Genomic DNA, 19,126 nt, shown 5'->3' with positions numbered 1-19,126 from the left:
TGGGCCCTGGAACCTTATTTTGTGATGGGCACCCTTATAGTGGAGCCAGGGAGGACTTTCTCTGTCCTGAAAGACAGGTAGTCCTTTAGAGCCAAGCTCCCACCTTGAGAAAATATACTAACTGCAATAACTCAGTCTTTGTACATATCCCAGGCTGTGAGGCCAAGAGTGGCCATGTGCACCTGTTTACAGAGCTGCTTCTCCCTGTACTAGGACCACCCAGTGTCACTGGGCCCTTGGGGCCACCGAGGAGAATGGTCAGGATGAAACCAGGTGTGGTAGGGCCTGGAGGGAAGAATGACTGGGGTGGAATCAGAGAATAGGCTTGGCCTCTGGCCTCCCAGATGGAGACCCAGGGTGCCTGAGTGCCTCCCAGGATAATCCCACCCCTCAGAGCCTTCCCAGCTGTCTCTGTTGCCCACACCTCTTGTCACTTTTGGATCTGAATGTCCCCCAAAGTCTCGAAGCTTGGTCCCTAGGTGGTGGCACTATTGAGAAGAGGTGGAGGCTTTAGGAGGTGGGGCCTGTTCAGAAGAAGTGGCTCACTGGGGGCATGTCCTTGAGGGTACTGGGACCTTAGCTCCTTCTTTCCCTCTCTGCTTCTTAGCCACCATGAGGTGAGAAGCTCTGCTCTGCCGTGTGCTCGCCACTATGATGTGCTGCATCACCACAGATCCAAAGTGTCGGGGCCAAGCCATCTTGGATAAAGTGCCACCACCTAGGGACCAAGCTTCGATACTTTGGGGGACATTGCAGATCCAAAAGTAACAAGAGATGTGAGCAGCAGAGACAGCTGTGGACCAAAGTAAATACTTCCTGCTCTAAGTTGTTTGTCTCAGGCAGTCTATCACAGTGGTGGAAAGCTGACTAGCACACAGAGTTGGTGTGGGACAGTGGGGTCAGAGCCTCTGGAGCTGGTTTCCAGGAGGAACTTAAAAATTAAGAGAAGCATTCTAGGAAAAGCTTAGAATGCCATAATCTTAGAATAATGGGCAATTCTGGTTGGAGCACATTAGCTAGAATGCTGATAGGAAAGTAGACATTAAAGACTGTGTTGATGTAACCATAATTCTGAGAAGTTTTTTTTTAAACAAACAAAAGTATTCCCTTCAATTCCCATGGAAAGATGTTTTTCTTCAAGTTACTTTCTCCTCCTCTGTCAACCTCGTCCCTACACTACCCCATCTCATGGTATTGTAAATTCTAAAGAAAGCCCTCTGCTAAGTCTTTCCTCACCTCAGCTCAAAAGGTAATTGCCAATCCAAAAAGAAAATACAGACACTGATCCCAGGAGGTCAAGGTTCCCTTTAATGTGATAAGGAGGCAACAGAGGTGAGCATGCTCTTAGAAAAGGGATTTTCTGCCTTTTGAACCACTGTGCCCTTATTCTCCCCTCTAAAAACTGCTCTCATAAGCCCCCAGAGATGGAGATTTGAGACAAAGCCAGCTTCGAGGCTGTTTCCTTTCAGCAGTCTGTCTCCTGAGCTTTTGTGGAGTGTGACAAGGAGTGGAACCTTCCTTCCCAGTTACACTGATGAGGTTTCAGGTGAACAAGGACTGTTGGGAATTGGACCAGAGGCCACACGGATGACACTCTGGCAAAGAACTTGTCTACATTTTGTCCATGCCCTGAAACTGTGAGGCTGCCTTGAAAGGGGATGGACTAGTGTTATTTTTTTATTTTTATTTATTTATTTATTTATTTATTTATTTATTTATTTATTTATTTATTTATTTTGGTGGGGGAAATTTCAAGGCAGCACAGCATTCAAGCTACAGCATGGGCATTGTTGGCTGATTTTAGCCAGGGTTGTCATGAGAATTGTGTGCAAAAAAACATAGCAGAAAGATTTGAAAAAACTTGCAGTTTGGCCAGAAAAGAACCATGTGTAATTTGGGCCACCGAAGTTGTGATTGCTGAAGACTTAAGTTAAAACAAAGCCAAATCAGTCACGGTGGCATAGACATGTGATCCAATTGACTTGGATGGCTGAGGCAGGAGGATTGCAAGTTGGAGGAGAGTCTGGGCAACTTAGCAAGACCCTGTTTCAAAATAGAATAAGCTAGGAACAGTGATACACGCCTGTAATTCCCATGACTCAGGAGACTTAGTGAGGCCCTCAACAATTTCGTTAAGATCCTGTCTCAACATTAAAAAAAATAAATAAATGAAAAGGTTTGGTGATATGGCTCAATGGTAAAGCACACATGTGTTCAATCCCCAGTACCCCTACCCTGAAAAAAATCCCCAAAAAGATAAAATTAAAAAGGAGGCTGGAGATGTAGCTTAGTGGTAGAGCACTCCTGGGTTAAATCCCATGTATCACAAAAATTCATTCATTAACATAAATAAATTGCAGGCTGTCTGTTCACCTTGGTGCATGCTGCATGTCACCGGGCCACAAATGCAACGACAGATTTGGGGGAAGGCACTCCCAGGAAGGAGGCTTCAAGAGGGGCGACCTCCTCACATGGAATGTTAACTGCTTCCTAAAAAGCCTAGCAGGCCTGGAAAGTGTAGGGCAGAGTCTGCCTGGAGGAAGTGATGGCAAGGTGCCTGTGGGGCTGGAGCGCTGGTCCATGCCTATCCCAGCTGGGAGAGACCCTGCAGATCCTAGGAGAGCCTCACCTTCATGCTACAGAAAGTGCAGATGGCTCTGGAAGAGAACAGAAGAGGCAGTGAAAAGGCCCAGGAAGGCACAACTGCCTCCAGGCCCCTGGGTCCCACCCCAGACCCTGCAACTACCCCTGCAATCTGCCTGATGCCAGGTGGCTCTGGGCTTTCATGGTTCACTCCTGGCTCTTTTTCTCCTCCTCCTGGTCTCCCACCCAGTGTCCCTAAGCCCCTCAGTTTGCTCCTGGTGCATCTGGCTGTAGTCTTCATGCATCCATACTGAGGTGTGCCAGACCCGCCTCACTGAGAAGCACCATCTAAGCACAGGCCTCTTGTTGAGATGCTCAGTTTCCAGCATCATTCAACATGCTTGTAGTCCAATGCCCAATGTTATACGGAAAGGTTTTCTCATAGAAGATTCAAACATCAGTGTTTCAATTTACCCACCCACAGAGGTGATCTCTGTTAGCAATACAGCCTTCATCCTCCAAACTATTCTAGACAAATAACAAAATTATTTACAAATGGAAGTGAGGTATTGTGTAAGCTATTCTATAAAGATACACCAACATCTCTTCTCCATAGTGTGAGAAATCATCCAGACTCATTTTTTAGAACAATGGGCTATGTCCTTTGGAATGAATGTCCTACATTGATTTTTCCATCAACAAACCCCTGGGTTGGGGCTGCAGACTTGGCTCAGTATTGGAGCATTTGCCTAGCATGTGCAAGCCCTTGGGTTCCATCCCTAGCACCATATTAAAAAATAATAACAGGGGCTGGGATTGTAGCTCAGTGGTAGAGCACATGCCTAGCATGGGTGAGGCACTGGGTTTGATATATATAAATAAATAAAGGTCCATCAACAACTAAAAAAATGTTTAAAAAAATAATAACAACAACCAGACACAGTGATATACACCTATAATTCCAGCAACTCAGGAGGCTGAGGTAGGAGCATCACAAGTTTGAGGCCAGCTTCATCAGCTTAGTGAGTCTCTAAGCAACTTAGCAAGACTGTATCTCAAAATAAAAAATCAAAAGGGCTGGGGATGCGGGTTAGAGGTAAAGGGCCCCTGGGTGCAATCCCTAGTACCAAAAAGTCAACAATACATTATCATTAATTTAAAAAAAAATTGTTTAGTTGTTGATAGATCTTCATTTTATTTCTTTTTTATATGTGGTACTGAAAATTGAACCCAGTGCCTCACACATGCCAGCCAAGTACGCTACGGCTGAGCCACAGCCCCAGCCCAGTTGTCATTAATTTTGTTTTATTTTTTGTTTGCCTGGCAATCTCTGATTGGATACCACGTCATTTTTTTTCTTGCGTATGTTTTGTTCCTTTTTATTTATTTATTTATTTTATGGTCCTGATACTCCTGCCTCAGCCTCAGTTGCTGGGATCAGAGGTGTGCACCACCGCACTCGGCTATTCCCATTCTTCAGCTGTGTTCTGGGAAACAATGAAGATACTTGGAAGCAGTTTGGTCCTTTCAGGTCTTTCCATAATGACCTGTGAGGCCTGGAGAAATGCCGACTCCAGTGACTTACTCTTCACCTGTGTGGCAAGACCCGCCTGCCTTTCCACCCCATGCTCCAAAATCATGGCACTCCAGCGGTAGCTAGTGGACACCGACATGACACTTGGGCCTGAGTACCTATCACTTTCCTTTAAGTCTGCATGTGCCCCTGCCACGTGGTACTGGGAATTGAACCTAGCATGGCTCTACCATGGAGAGATATCTCCAGCCCTTTTTATTCACTAGGATCACAGTATGTGCCACCCTGCCTGGTTGTTCCACTGAATCTTTAGGACACAGGTAAGTGAACACTTCAGTAAAGGGCAGGACAGTGAACATCTCAGATGTGGCTAAATGAGAAATGCGTAAGTGCGTGGCTGTGGGTGTGCTCTGACTAGCTTTATTTACAGAGCCAGTGGTGAGCAGATGGGCACAGGGGCTGCCTGCCAGGGCCTGCCTTAGGATGGATTTGTCCCTAGCTTCAGCCATCTCCTCGCACCTCTCCTCCAGCGGCTCAAGGAGACCTCTCTGGGGGCTTTCTATGCAGCTGTGCCCTGAGAACTCCGCTGCCAGTCCTCCCTCCACGCTCAGCCTTGCCTCCTGCCCTGAGGAGATCCTGGCTCAGACCCCAGACCTAGATGCTTCCTGTGTGTTGCCAGTACCCTGGAAACCACCATTTCCCATTCTGCCATCTTGTTCCAGCTGGAAGGTGCCTGTGACCCCATCTGGGTTGAAGGTCAGAGCCTCTTGGCTATTTATGTTTAATTTAAATAGAACTCAAAATTCCATTCCTCAGCCTACTTTTCCCCAAGACTACCATCTTCTGGTCTTTAGTCACAGGGAGGAGCACGGAGGGAGGACAGAGACCCTCACATGTATCCTCCCGGCCTCGAGAAGCCAAGGAGATGCTGCTTCAGCACATACGTGCAGATCTACAGGAAGGCTGGCGTTGCTACTGAGAAGAAAGGCCCACAGAGTTCCTAGGCCACCAGGAGGGTCCAGGGCTAACCCACCTGCCCACAGAGCCACCACGAACAAGCAAGTCAAGGGCAGACTCCTGCCCAGAGGGCCCCTGTGTGTCTGGCTAAGAGCCCAGGCAGCTTCCCACAACACATGAAGGAAATCGATGCCCAAGAGACAAGTCCCTATTTCCACTGAAGCCCCTGCCTGCTCTGCCCAGGAAGCCCACTGTGGGAATCCATGGGGGGAGGCTGAGTCCCACAAATCCACCCCTAATATATGCAAAGGAAAAATAGCTCCTCAGTGGCACTGACCAAGCTCAAGGACTCAACAGCCACGGCAGGTGACAGAACATCCCACCATCATGTGGGTTGCCCACCGCAGGCCCACTCCTCTTCCTCCTTGTTAATTGGTAGTCAGGTGCACTGAAGGCTCACCTCTTGCAGAAGAGACAGGTGGGCGGCCAGGAGAAGAGTGGGAACTTGGCTCGGCAGCAGCAGCAGATCTGTGAGGGAAGGCATGCTGGGGCTCAGCTGTGTTCACGGCCCACCAAGGTCCTGCCCACACTGGCCTGCCCCTGACCTCCCATCAGGAGAGATCCACCTTTAGCTGTCCCAGGCCCTACCTTCCCCCTCTTCAGGCTGCTGAAGAGCTCCTAGTCCTGGGTGAACTTCTCCATCTCGGCCTTCACCAGCACGTGACGCACACCCACCACCTCCTCCACAGTCAGGGCCAGGCTCTCCACGGGGTGGTGGAACTCCTGCACAGAGGGTCCTGCTCACGCAGCCCAAGAGCAGGGCCCCACCAGCTGCATCCCTTCCCTGGGGCCAAGCACTCTGTGGCTTTCTGAAGTCAGACAGCTCCCACCTTCTCTGAGGAGGCTTTGCTGCAGCAAGACTCCCCTGCTGGCTCTCCAGCTCCCGGTCCCCACCCTTGGCTGCCCGTGCTCCCAGCTCCCCAGCTGCCTGAAAACACACATCCTGGGCTGATCCACACCACCAGAGGACAGGCTGTGGTGCACGCCTATCATCCCAGAGACTCAGGAGGCTGAGGCAGGAGGATTGCAAGTTCAAAGCCAGCCTCAGGCAGAGAGAGGCGCTAAGCAACTCAGCCCTATCTCTAAATAAAATACAAAATAGGGCTGAGAATGTGACTCAGTGGTCCAGTGCCCCTGAATTCAACCCCAGGTACCCCCTCCCCCCAAAAGACTGCCAGAGTCCATTTCAAATCTTCTTCCCCTTGGAAGTCTACAAACTGAGCTCTTTTTCCTCTCCACTGACCACGCAGTAGGTGCCCTGTCCATCCAGTATGGCACGGAGTCAGCCTGGTGCCACCTCCCAGTGCTCAGCATGGAACTCGTTGTGGACCTCACTGAGCTTCACTCCTCTGTCCATGGGGTGGATTTCAGCTCCTTTGAGGTAACATATATAAAGCCCAGCCCAGTGGTGGGCACACAGAGCTCAAAAGGCCAGCTGTGTTCCCAGGGCCCAGCCTATGAGTGCCAGAGACAGAGCTGGGAGGGCGTCCTGTCTGGGTCTTCAGCAGGCCGTCCGTATGGGGTTTCGTGGCATGGGAGGGGATCTGGACCCTGCTTTCCTCTCCACTTAGCCTAGAGCCTCTGGCTTTGGGTCCAGGCTCTGTACCCATTGGCCAGGAGTTCTGCTGTCAGGTCAACCATGGCCTGCAGGCAGGGGAGGCACCGTGTGTGCCACAGCAAGCCTGGCAGCCACCAGCTCTGATTTTGATAGTCAGAAGCCCTTCCAGAATGTTTTTTTTTTCAGAATTAAATATCCCATTTATTAATTTATAAACCATAATAAAACTAGACAGTCATTTCCTCTCACCAGCATGTCTTGCTTTGGAAAAGGAAAACATGTTAATAGGCAAATTTCAGTAATATCAGAAATTTCATTAAACCCAAACAGAGGCATAATTCATTTTGGAGTTCAATGATATGTTTGAGGAATCACTTAACTATAATCATAAACTACCACCATACACCTTTGAAATGCAAAACTGCATTCACCAGTGAGAACAATTCAACTGCAGATCCACAGCTTCTGGTGAAGGCACTCAGCAAGATCTTTTCATAAATAACACCGTCAGGATTGTGTCTTCCTATTTTACCCAGCAATTGTCTCAAAACCTGGGATCAAAATACTATTAAGCAACGAACAACAGATGGACAAACAGGGATTCTCCTGAGGCTTCTGATGAGTAACTTCGGCAAGGAGCAAAGTGGCCCATTCATAAGCAGACGAAAAGCAAACCCTTCAATACAAAATTGCAATTATCAAAAGCAGAAAACAAAACAAAACAAAACAAAACTCTGAGTACAGCAGAAACAGTGTTGCTTCCTCTCGGAGTGGGGAAACACTGCATTCAACAGGAGACAAAGGGCGAACTGGTGTCCTATCTATGACTCACTGTCCCCACTGTAGCTGGAAGTTGAGGACAGTGCTGAAGAAACAAGGGCAGATATCACCAAAGACCCCAGAAGCCAAGCCAGTGGTCCCCTCCATGAGGGAATGGTCCCTTCATGATGTCAGAAGACTAAGGCCACAACTGGAACCCTGCCACCCTGGGGTCCTATAATTTTCCTGATATGATTCTACCCAAAGCCAAACTTCTTTTTCTCTTTTTTTGAGGCAGGGTCTCACCTTGTTGCCCAGGATGGCCTTAAACTTCTGGGATTAGGGGATTCTCCTGCTTCAGCTTCCCCAGTAGCTGGGACCATCGATATGGGCCACTGTGCCCAGCTCATAAACCATTATTGACCAAAGAATCTGATTTGGCAAACAAAATTTTAGCTTGGTGCTCCCCCTTCTCCCCTTATCCAGGAGACAATTCATCCTTACACACAACACAAACATCACAGACGCAAAACACTGGTGTTGTCAATTACACCAGACACTGAGATAATCTAGATTCCTTCAATTTTCAGTGATCGTAGTCATCAAGAGAAAAGCTTCAGAACTTCATTGCTTCTTACTTATTACCAAACTAGTCAGATAGGCATCACCAGCAGGAACTTTTCTTCTTTTTAAACATTTAGAAATGATGGTTTCTCATCCAAAGCCAGTTTTGCTTGTCCCCTAGTGGGGACCATGGCATAAAAACACACATGACTATAAAATTCTCTAGAAAAATGCAAGATCCTCATAAAATCAAGATCTCCCCACCAAACAGCCTTCCAAGTCATCACTGAAGTGGCCAAGACTCATCTAAAAAGAACAAGTACTACAGAAAGACAGCTTGAACACAACATCATTTCCTACAGATCCCGTGTGCTGCCTGCAGAGGGGACGTGCCCTGCTCTGGCAAGGGAAGAGAAAGGTGGATGAGGATTTCCCTTCCCCTGGACTTAGGTGGATGCCAACTCCAACCTGCAAGTCAAAGACTCAAGCTCCAGGAGTCCAGTGCCCCCTGCGGGGCTCGCTCTCTGCAGCGCATGCCAGTGACTGCAGACAGCCTCGGGACTGACTGGGAGACAGGGTCCGCCTCTGTGGCTGTGGTGTCTGGAGCGACTCTCCCAGGCTACTGGCCACATGATGCCCACCTGGTCCTATGCATGTCTGAGCAGTGAAATTAAAGCAGCTGGTCTGTCATTCTCAAGCACCACCCCACAATCCTCTCCTTGACCCCCCAGGAAATCAGCTCCTGATCACTCCAGGTCTGTATCTATAGGGATCCCCCTTCTCTGGTCCAGGATGTCACCTGGAAAGCTGAGTAAGAAGTGTGACATACACTGCTTGAGGAAGAACTCCACGTGTAAAGGTGAAATTTGGTCAAGAGCTCCATAGGGTCATGGCCCCCGACGATGGACTCCGGGAAGAAAGAGCGTGCCTGGTCTCCATGTGGATCTCCCTCTGCCCAGAGCCCATCGCCATCCACGCGGCAGTCACACCCCCTTCTGCCCACTCGGGGCCAGGAGCCCCTGGGTCTTGCGGTGGTAAGTCACCCACCGTTCTCTGGCAGGGCTGTACATTCACTGCTTGTCAGAGTCTTTGACGCTGCTGGGGGCTGAGGGAGGGAGTCGCAGGAGGCCCTGCCCCAGCTCTAGGCTCTATACGTCATACCGGTTCAAAGTGTACAAGTTTGGGTGGCTCTGCCGGCTGTACTGAAAGTGGTCTGTCAGGGTGTTGTTGCGGCCATACTGATAGTCCCCGTACTGGGGGAAGAGGATGCCATTGTGGGGCTTCTCCAGTGGGCTCCGATGACGCTCCTTGCTGCTCACATCTGCGGTGGAGACTGGGAGGAGGTGCTTCCTGGCTTGCTGGTTTGCATCATACTTGGTCTTGTTGTACAAGAAGACCCCCAGGATGGCCGTCATCATGCCCAGGACATTGGTGCTGGTGACTGGGTTGCGCAGCATGATCAGGGACACTGTGATGACCATGATTCTCTTTGTGGCATTAGCCACAGAGTAGCTCAGGGGGCTGATGAGGTTGAGGATGCTGAAGGCAATGACATTCTGGGCAAAGTTACAGAAGCCACTCACAGCCAGGAGCAGGAGTGTCCAGGGCCACTGGGAGACATAGGTCAAGTCACTGCTGACCAGGAAAGTTGAGAGGTCCACCAGCACCCATGTGGGGATCATAAAGAAGACAGCGTGGCAGCCCAGGATGTTCAGCAGGCGGAGATGGTGGATCCGTGAATCTCTCAATACCTTTTTGGAGAATATGTTCTGAAGCGAGAAGCACAGTATGGCAGCAAGGGCACTGACAAGTCCCCACATGTCAAATGACAATTCAGTGACGGTGGCCAGCAGGACGCCGCTGATGATGGGGATGAGTGACAAGTACACCTTGGTGCTCTGCTTCTCCTTCATGATGATCCGGGACAGGAGGACCACCCAGATGGGCATGGTGGCCTTGACAGTGTGCGCATAGGACACCGGCACTTTCCAGATGCTGACGTGCGCTGACACGGACGCGAAATACTTGCCAAAGGCGAGTGGCAGCACGTAGCGAGGGTAGAAGCGTGGCAGCAGCAGCGGGCCAGCCGATGGATGCGGGCCGGGCCCCGGGACCCAGACAGGCGGCGCGGGGGGCACACGCCAGGCGCGCAGGAGCGGCGGGAGTCCCGCACACAGCGCCAGGATGTGGCACAGCGACAGGGTGACCGGAACGGGAAGGCGCTAAGAATCACCTTGTTGACCACGTTGCCGCCAGCGCTCAAGGCGTACCACAGCAGGCACAGCGCTGCCACCCGCGCGCCCTCGCGCCCCCCTCCGCCACTGCCCGCCGCACCCTGGCCCCCAGCGCCCGCCCTGCGCCCGCGCCCACTGCTGCTGCCGCAGCCGCCATCCTGCCCCAGCAGCCGCCCTTCCAGAATGTTAAAGCTGAATTTTAAAACATGTCTCTGATTCCTGGACCCAGAAGTGGTTCTCAATTCTTCTCCCCTTGGGAACAGGCTGGATTTGGTGACTCATGTGCAATGAATAGTGGAAGCATGGCTGAGACCTGATTGTCAAATACACTGCAGCTTTCACCTGGCCCTCTCCTGGTCCACTTGCTTGGGGGACGCAGCCACCATGTGGTGAGGATGTTCAGTGGTCCCCAAGGCTCTGAGTGGCATACCCCTAGCGTGAGAGAAGCTGTCTCAGCAGCAGCTCCTGCAGCCCCCAGACAGCCTTCAAATGACACTGCAGCCCCTGCTGATAACCCAACTGCAAGCTTGGAAGACACAGCCAGGGGCCTGCTGGGCTTCTTCAGGATCTGACATTCAGAAGCTTTAAGGAATAACAAATATTGATTTTTTTTTTTTTGGAGGGGGAGCGTACTAGGGATTGAACCCAGGAATGCTCTACCTCTGAACTACATCCCAGCCCTTTTTTTAATTTTAATTTTTACTTTTGGTGGGGATACCAGGGATTGAATTCAGGGGCACTGGAACACTGAGCCACATCCCCAGCCCTATTTTGTATTTTATTTAGAGACAGGGTCTCACTGAGTTGCTTAGTGCCTCACCATTGCTGAGGATGGCTTTGAGCTCAAAATCCTCCTGTCTCAGCCTCCCTAGTTGCTGGGATTACAGGTATGCACTACTGTGCCATTTTTAATTATATATATATATATATATATATATATATATATATATATATATATATTATATATGTATATGGAATTGAAACCAGATATGCTTAACCACTGAGTCACATCCCCAGCTCTTTTTATGTTTTACTTTGAGACAAGGTCTTGCTAAGATGCTTATGGCCTCACTAAATTGCTGAGGCTGGCCTTGAGTTTGTGACCCTCTTGTCTCAGCCTTCTGAGTTGATGGGATTACAGGTATGTGCACTTCATCTAGGCTGGCCTTGAACTGTGGTCCTCCTGCCTCACCTGGGATTACAGGTGTAGCCCTCACACTTGACAATAAATGTTAATTTTTTATACATTTATTTTGTTTATTTGTTTTTATGTGGTGCTGAGGATTGAACCCAGGGCCTCACATGTGCTAGACAAGTTCTCTACCGCTGAGCCACAACCCATCCCATAATTTTTTTTAAATATTCATTTTTTAGTTGTAGGTAGACAAACAATCTTTATTTCATTTTTCTGTGGTACTGAGGATTAAACCCAGTGCCTTATGTGTGCTAGACAAGTACTCTACCACTGAGCCACAACCCCAGCCCCTAAATGTTAATTTTTAAAAAGCCAAATGGGGATAACTGTTTGGGGAGTAGGGTACTAGAGATCGAACCCAGGGCTTTGCACATGCTAAGTCACACCTACCCGTTTATTGATTTATTTGTTTGTTTATTTAAAAAAAATTTTTGGTACCAGGAATTGAACCCAATGCTCTGAGCCTCCCTAGTTGAGGGAATCACATCCCCAGCCCTTTTTACTTTTTATTTTAAGACAGGGTCTCACTAAGTTGCTAAGACTGGCTTTGACTTGCAATCGTCCTGCCTCAGCCTCCCATGGCTGGGGTTATGGGCCGGTGCAGCTTGAGAAGGAATGTTAATGCAGGAACAGTAACTAACCCTGAAGGGGCAAGGATCACCTTCCAGTTAAAATCAACAGCACTGCCTTCCTTTCACACAGAACACTTTTCAAAGCATTTCCACACCCATTCTCATAGGGGTGTCTTGCTGCCAACCACACCCAGCACCCCTCCACCTGCCTGCGTGCCTCTGAAGCTCTGTTCATTCCTGTCACCTCGCTTGATAGAATCATATGTTGACAGGTCTGGGGCAGGGGCCTCAGAACAGGGGTAGGCAGAATCTCTGCACCACCCTGCATCAGACTTGGTCTCTGCTGATAGACCAGGGAAATCTTGGCCAGGTTAGGGTCTCATCTCTCAGCATGTAGGTTACGCAGAAGGCCCAGGATGCAGCCTTCAGGGCTCACAACTGCCTCAACTCACACACTCCTTGGCGTTAAAGTGCCAATGTGCCCCAGCAGGGGGTAGCAAAGACCAATGTCCCAGACAGCACCAGCTGCACAACCCGAGGCTTCAGGGAGAAGGCCAGACCCAGCCAGACCCCAGGAATGGAGCCTGGGTATCCCTAGCACCAGCTGGTGTTCAGACATCATAAAGATTCACTCAAGAGGTCCCCACAGGACCATCACTCACCAACCACAGGTGCCTGGCGTCTGGTGCAGAAGCCTCAAGTCTGTCTGCTGAGCTCAGGCTGCTGAGCTGGGGGGAGCTGGGATCCAGCTGGGATTGGACACTCACAGGACAGGAACCTGAAAGAACACAGGCCTGTGAGGGTCACCTGGTGGAGTGCTGGTTGGAGGGCTGTGGGTGAAGGGGGTGGTGTGTGCCTCTGTGGGCTAGGATGATCAAGTTGAGTCAAGTAGAAAGCATGTCCCCCGTGTGGGGACCTGTACCAGGGTCCATGCTCTTCAGAGGCCACATGGGACCCTGAAGGGTCCTTCTACTGAGCCCCATGACAAGACAACATTAAGCATCTGCGGTGCAGCAGGCAGTCTGAGCACTGGCAGGCACACACCAGGAGGGTCCCCTGCCCACATGTATGCTGGAGGCTCCAGGGCAGGGGAAAAGGGACAGCTGGCTGAGGGAGAGACCTGGGCAGCAAACGGTGTAGAAAGGCCTGGCCCAGCCTCCGACCCAGAAAGGGAATCATCAGGACCAATGGGTTGTCCCGAGAGTGGCCAGAAGGCTGCAGGGCTGCTCAGGGGACCATGCAGGCCACCAAGAGGCCGGCCATCCCTGGGGGCTGACAAACCACTACCTGACAGCTCTCAGAATAACTAACCCTGCCTGGCCGCAAGCACCAGCCGATGCTCTGTGTACTCCAGCGGGAAAGGAACCTGTGGAATGACCCACATGCCTATGAGGGACTCCTGCTTCTGTCCACAGAGAGGACTGAGCTGGCTGGTGTCTGGCCAGGCAGCTTCCCTGCTGAGTGTCAGCTGCCTTGAGATACAGTGAGGCTGGAGAATTGAGTTCTTGAGGAAATGTTTTATAGTAAATGAAAATGTCCTCAAGTGAGAAAGGGGGTGTCAGTGGGAGACTGAAGGTCTTATTGCAAGCAGCAGCTCCTGTACCCTCGGGAGCTGCCTGCTCAGGAGGGCCTGGGCGTGAGCTGCCCTGGGCAGATCTGAGGGGAAGGTCAGGCAGGACGTGGGAGCAGCACTTGCCCTGGTCTCGGGTGCTGGGTTTCCAGGTGTGCACGCTGCCTGCTCGGGGCCAGGGTGGCTCCGTCCCTCCTGGGGGCTGTGTGGCTGGCTGCAGGCCAGAGACCATTTCACTCCGGAGCTGGGCCAGGTCATGCTCCGAAAAAGAGCGGTCCCGTTTCAGCGCCACCTCCCCACAGGGAGACTCTTCTTCCTGCAGACACGTCAGATAGAGCCCTGCCCTGGCCACGATGCTCCCAGTGCTCTGCCCATCCCTGACACCGGACCCAGGGGTGCTACGAGGTCCACAGACACCCTAGGCTGCCCTCTGCCCACTGCTGGGCTTCCCATCTACTAGAAAGTTCATAGCAAGTGCCTTAAAAACCCAACCTTCCCCTGAGGTCTTTGGAAAGTCCCAGAGAGGTGTACAGAAGAAAGCTGAGTCCACCAAGAGGACCACCACAGGAGTAATCTCCTGTCCTCTTGGGAAGGGGAGGGCTGTGGTCAGAGGGCAGCAAGAGTGACAGCTTTTCTTATCAACCAGGGACTGATTAGCCTTCTGGCCCCAGATGATGGGTCACATCTATTCTCAGCTTTTTTTGTTGTTGTTGTGGGAAGAAGTGGTCCCAGGCCACTGTCCCAGCATCCCAAAGCTACTTCTGAGCTGCCAAGATGGGATAAGGGCTCTAAGCCCCCCTGCCACCACTGGCCAGTAGCCCTGGCAGTGGATGCCCCACCCAGCTGAGCACTGTGGCCCCCTCTGGTCCTCAGGAATCTCTGTGGGATCTGACCTCAGATGTGGTCATCTCCTCCATCTCAGCCAAGGTGGGTGCCTTGAGCAGGACTCAGGGTCGCGAGCGCTGCACACTGCTCCCAGCATCGGGAACGGACAAGTTGATGCAGGAAGTGGACTTGACATCACCAGAACAGACACTGAGGATACAGGGCAGAGAGCCAAACCCTGGGAGGCAGGAGGCCAGGCAGGTGGGACGTGAGTGGGGAGGAGGCGCACAGGACCTGTGCGGCCAGCCTGGTAGACAGGGTTTGGCTTAGTTCCCTACTTTACAGAATGGGAGCCTGAGGGCTGGTCAGTCACTAACAAATTGGACACCCAACCCGAGGGGCAGTGCAGGCTAGCCTATCAGAGACACAGTACAAGGACTGCAGATGGTCTCCACTCTGACGGGAAAGATCAGGTCTCAGACATCTGAATAAATGCCTGATTTTCCCAGACCCCAAAACTTCGGCTTTATTTTGTTTTCTGCCTAATTGTTGAAATTTATCATAGCAAAAAGTACAAAGTCAGGTCAAAACCCAGAGTAAAGTCAGGGCACCTTGAACTTCACAAGGCCAGACTACAAACTGGGATCTCCTCTGCCCAGAAGCTCGTGGAGCCGACACCAACTCTTGATTTGTGGCGTAAGCAGGGGAAGTGGGGGACTTCATCCAGGGCCTCCTGGGGTCTCTTCTCCCATCACCCCTCCTCTTGCTCACCACGGGTGCCCAAGGGCTGGTCCCCCACAGGGCGCAGTCTCTGCTCCTGCTTGATCTCTTCCAGGATCTTCTCATACAGGGTCCTCTGCTTCTGTGGCAAGGGGTGCAGCCTTCTCTCTGAGACCTGCAAAGAGATGAAGCCCGAGGTAGGAGGGACTTAGACAGTGACAGGGGATGCTCAGGAGTGGGGAGATACTCAAGGTTCACAGGACACAGGGCACTAACTCTTGGCTCTCCAGGAAGAAGTGCTACCTAAAAGAGCTCTGCCTGCAACAGGCATGCGGGGAGGTGACCAGCAACATCCTTCTAGAAGGATGGAGGCCCGGTGCCCATGCCCAACCTTCCAGCCAGGAGACAGGGAGCAGAGCCCAACCCATGTTTCGGCAGAGGTATGCTCAGTCCCCCCTTGCAGGTGAGACACAAGACAGCACCAGGGCTGGAACACCCTGCAGGAGGCACAGCATGGGCACCTGCTTCAGCGGAGGCCGGGAGCGGATGAAGTCCAGGATAAGCTCATGTGCATCCTTCTTCACTCGTGGGGGGGTGTCCCCATCGACCTGCTGCAAAGAAGCCCCAGCTTAGACCAGGGCTGACCTGAATTCATCGGGGTTCTCTGCTGGTGACTGGGAGGGCTCACTCAGCCCCTGACACAGCCTGGCCTTCATTTCTGACCTGCCTCTGATGGCATCGGCTCCCTGGGACCAAGCTGTCTCTAGGACAGGTACACCTCAGGTAGTCAGCTACCACCTCCAGTACTCACACCTCTAAGACCAGCCATTTGATCTCTCTCTACCCTGGATTCTTCTAGAAAGGAGCATGCTAGGACCCACCTCAAAGGGTTGTCATGGGAATGAATGAACCTGTTCATTTAAAATTCTAAGAGTAGCTGGGTGCTGTGGTACACTCCTGTAATTCCAGCAGCTAGGGAGGCTGAAGCAGGAGGATCCCAAGTTCAAAGCCAGCCCTGCAACTTAGTGAGGCCCTAAGCAACTTAGCGGGACTCTCAAAATAAATGAATGAATGAATGAATGAATGAATGAATGAATAAATAAATAAATAAATAAATAAATAAATAAATGGTGCTGGGGATGTGACTCAGCAGTAAAATTAATGATAATCATAAAATTCCAAGAGTGGCATCAGCCCACGCCAGGGCTGCTGGGTGCTCCTTAGGTGGAATAGCCCTGCAGCCTCAGTTCAAGGCCTCCCGGGCGATCTCTGTATTCCCCATCTTCTTTGTCAAACTGTGTCCCCAACACAACATTGAGCTGTGGGCTCCGAGGGCCACACCTGCCTTATTCATGATCTGTGTGCAGTAAGGGGCTCAGTGCTCAGCCTAAGGAGCCAGGGCCTCCAGCAGAGGCGGGCAGGAGCTTGGCGCTCACCATGACCTTGAGCAGCTGGTAGTTCCTGGCGCGGATGTCCTGCATCAGCATCTCGAAGGGGGTGAGCTGGAACTTGGTGGGCATGGGCTTGAACTCTTGCTCCTGCACCTTCTTGAGCTTCACCCCATGGCACAGCTCCCGCATGAGCTGGACCCACAGCTGGGCCTGCCCCAGAGACAGAGGGCCCTCAGCCTATGCAGCCTCCGGGCACAGCCCTGGGGTGACTCTCCTGTTTTACACAGTCTGTGTGTCCCAGGTTGTCCAGCTCCACCAGTGGCTTCCCCACCTGAGGCTCATCCTCCCCCAGCTTTTGCAGTATCTGAGACCATACATCTGGTTAGTCCAGAGAAGGTGGGAGGTGGCAGATGTCGCGACCCCTTGCCCGCAAGGAAGACGCAACTCGGGAATCTTCTCTCAGCAGTTTATTCAGCTCCTTGATACTTTTTCTTCTTTCAGCAGTTTATTCAGGCCTTTGTATTGACATGTCTTTTAGCTTCTACTGCTACTCCTACTACTACTTCTACTGCTACTCCTACTGCCACTACTACTACTGCTACTACTACTGCCACTACTACTACTCCCGTGTGCCCCAGCCTTAATAAAGCAGATAAAGCCCCAATGCACAACTGCCACGTGGACTTTTCCCATAGGGTGCCAAGTCACAGCGTGCCAACTCATTCTGAAAAGGAGTTGTTTGTCACAGACTACAGGGGAAACCAGCGCCATCTTGTAATGGCGGCCACAGTTCACAGAAACGGCTCACCACAGGCAGACATGGGACATGGGCTTCCTCACAACACGGCTACCGCTAACCAGCTGAAAGGGGACCTGTGGAGTCCTGACCCAGGCTGTGGGGCTCGGGAAGATGTCTGGGAGAACCACACTCTCCACCTCGGAACCAGACAGGTACCTGTCCGTCAGCTCTAGGTGGCTCCTTCTGGGTAGGGGCTGGTGAGAATCTAGTACCCATGTGGCACCTCCTCCCATCTCATCCACATACCCCAGGGAGGTGTGGCAGGGGTGGGAGCCCGGATCTCAGTGCACACAACACCTCCTCAGGGGCACCTTGGCCAGCTATGGCCCACGCATTCTCCTGAGACATTCACAGCTGCTCCTCGACCACGATCCCCACAGGAGGCCACATGGAACCCAGCACCTCAGAACCTGCAGCTAGACCTGCCGCAACATGGCACAGGCTAGGTCCTCAAACTGAGCAGATGGTGGTGGGTGCAGGCCAGTGTGGTTGCCAGCAGGTACGGGGGGGGGGATCATTCCCAAACCAGGAAAAATGCCAACATCATGGTGAGGGCGAGGAAACATCCTGGAATTAGGGACTGTCAGGTGACTGTTCTGGGCTGAGAATTTGGGGAAGGCTGCTGGACTAGCTGCCTCGGTTGCCCTGCATCTCAGTGGCAGCCTGACTGCTCTGACACCCCTGTCCTGGAGAAGCATCTGCCCTTCAGCCCACAGCCACTCTTGACCAAGACAGAACCAGTTACCCTGGCTGCACCCCAAACTACTTGCCAAATGGCTCTGAGACACTCTAGGAAGTACTGCCAGCTCAGAGAAGCACAAGGCATGCCATTCTAATAGCAGTCCCCAGGTGGGGCCTGGCCAGCCCAGTGGCACAGGGCGGGAGGGTGGCTCTCCCACCCTGAGCAGGCTGCTTCTCTCCAAAATGCCCACCTAGATTAGCACAGCTGCACCCCACCGAGGGACCGGTCTCTGTGCCCCCTACCACCAGTTCCCTGAACTTCAGGCCAATGGCTCGACGTCCAGAGCTGTGTGTTCCTGCTGAAACAGGAGCCTTGCTGTCTGGGTGAGAAACTGAGCAACAAAAGACACAGGCTAAGTTCAAGGAAGGAGGAAAGCATCAGGACCACCAACTGTCTGTGGAGTCACAGGAGAACACCCCTAGGATGTCAAGGAAGAGCTGGAGAGAAGGTGGGATGACCACAGGAACTGGGCACGGGCTGGTATCCTCCCCATCTCGGCATGTGAGAGCTGCAGGGGAGGCTGGCAGCTCGAGCCTTTTCTTAGGACCCAAGGGTCAGTGAAGCTGCCATGAACCCCTCTGTATTAGAAGAAAAGAGCACCCAAAAAGGTGAAGGTGGAGTCAGGGACCATACCAGGTAACTCCCAAAATACCTTCCAACACCTAAGCAAAGGAGTGCAGCCAATCTCTTTGACCTCTCCAAGTACCCCTCTCTCCTCTGTGGAAAGCTGATGGGCCCAGGGTCGCTGCACTTAGGACACTGCCAAACAAACCCATCAGCTCCCTTTGAATAGCACCAACTCCTCCAGGAGGGGCTGAGAGCTGGGAGAGCAGACTGCACACCATCCCTGAGGTCCAGGGGGATCAGGACAGCCCCAGAGGAGAACTGTGGCTTGGGAGCCCAGGGAGACCAGCCCTGCCCTATACTGGCTCTGCAGCTCTGGGCAAGGATCCAGCCTCCCAGAGCCTACATCTGCCCACCTGCAAAATGGGCCCAACCTTAGAGGGGTACCTGGAGAGCAAGGCCAGGCACAGCACATACCCACAGATACCCCCACGAAACT

General features: G+C 51.9%; 2 pseudogenes; both read right to left on the bottom strand.

Moving 5' to 3' along the window:
* Positions 1 to 2,614: 2,614 nt before the first annotated feature.
* The window catches only part of LOC144251157 (protein spire homolog 2-like), a 31,618-nt pseudogene continuing 15,106 nt past the window's right edge, over positions 2,615 to 19,126 (bottom strand).
* LOC144251046 (solute carrier family 35 member E1 pseudogene) lies at positions 9,164 to 10,406 on the bottom strand (annotated as a pseudogene).

Source organism: Urocitellus parryii, chromosome Y (genome assembly GCF_045843805.1).
Source record: "Urocitellus parryii isolate mUroPar1 chromosome Y, mUroPar1.hap1, whole genome shotgun sequence".
Lineage (NCBI taxonomy): Eukaryota > Metazoa > Chordata > Mammalia > Rodentia > Sciuridae > Urocitellus > Urocitellus parryii.
This window is presented reverse-complemented; position numbering and strand designations above follow the sequence as displayed.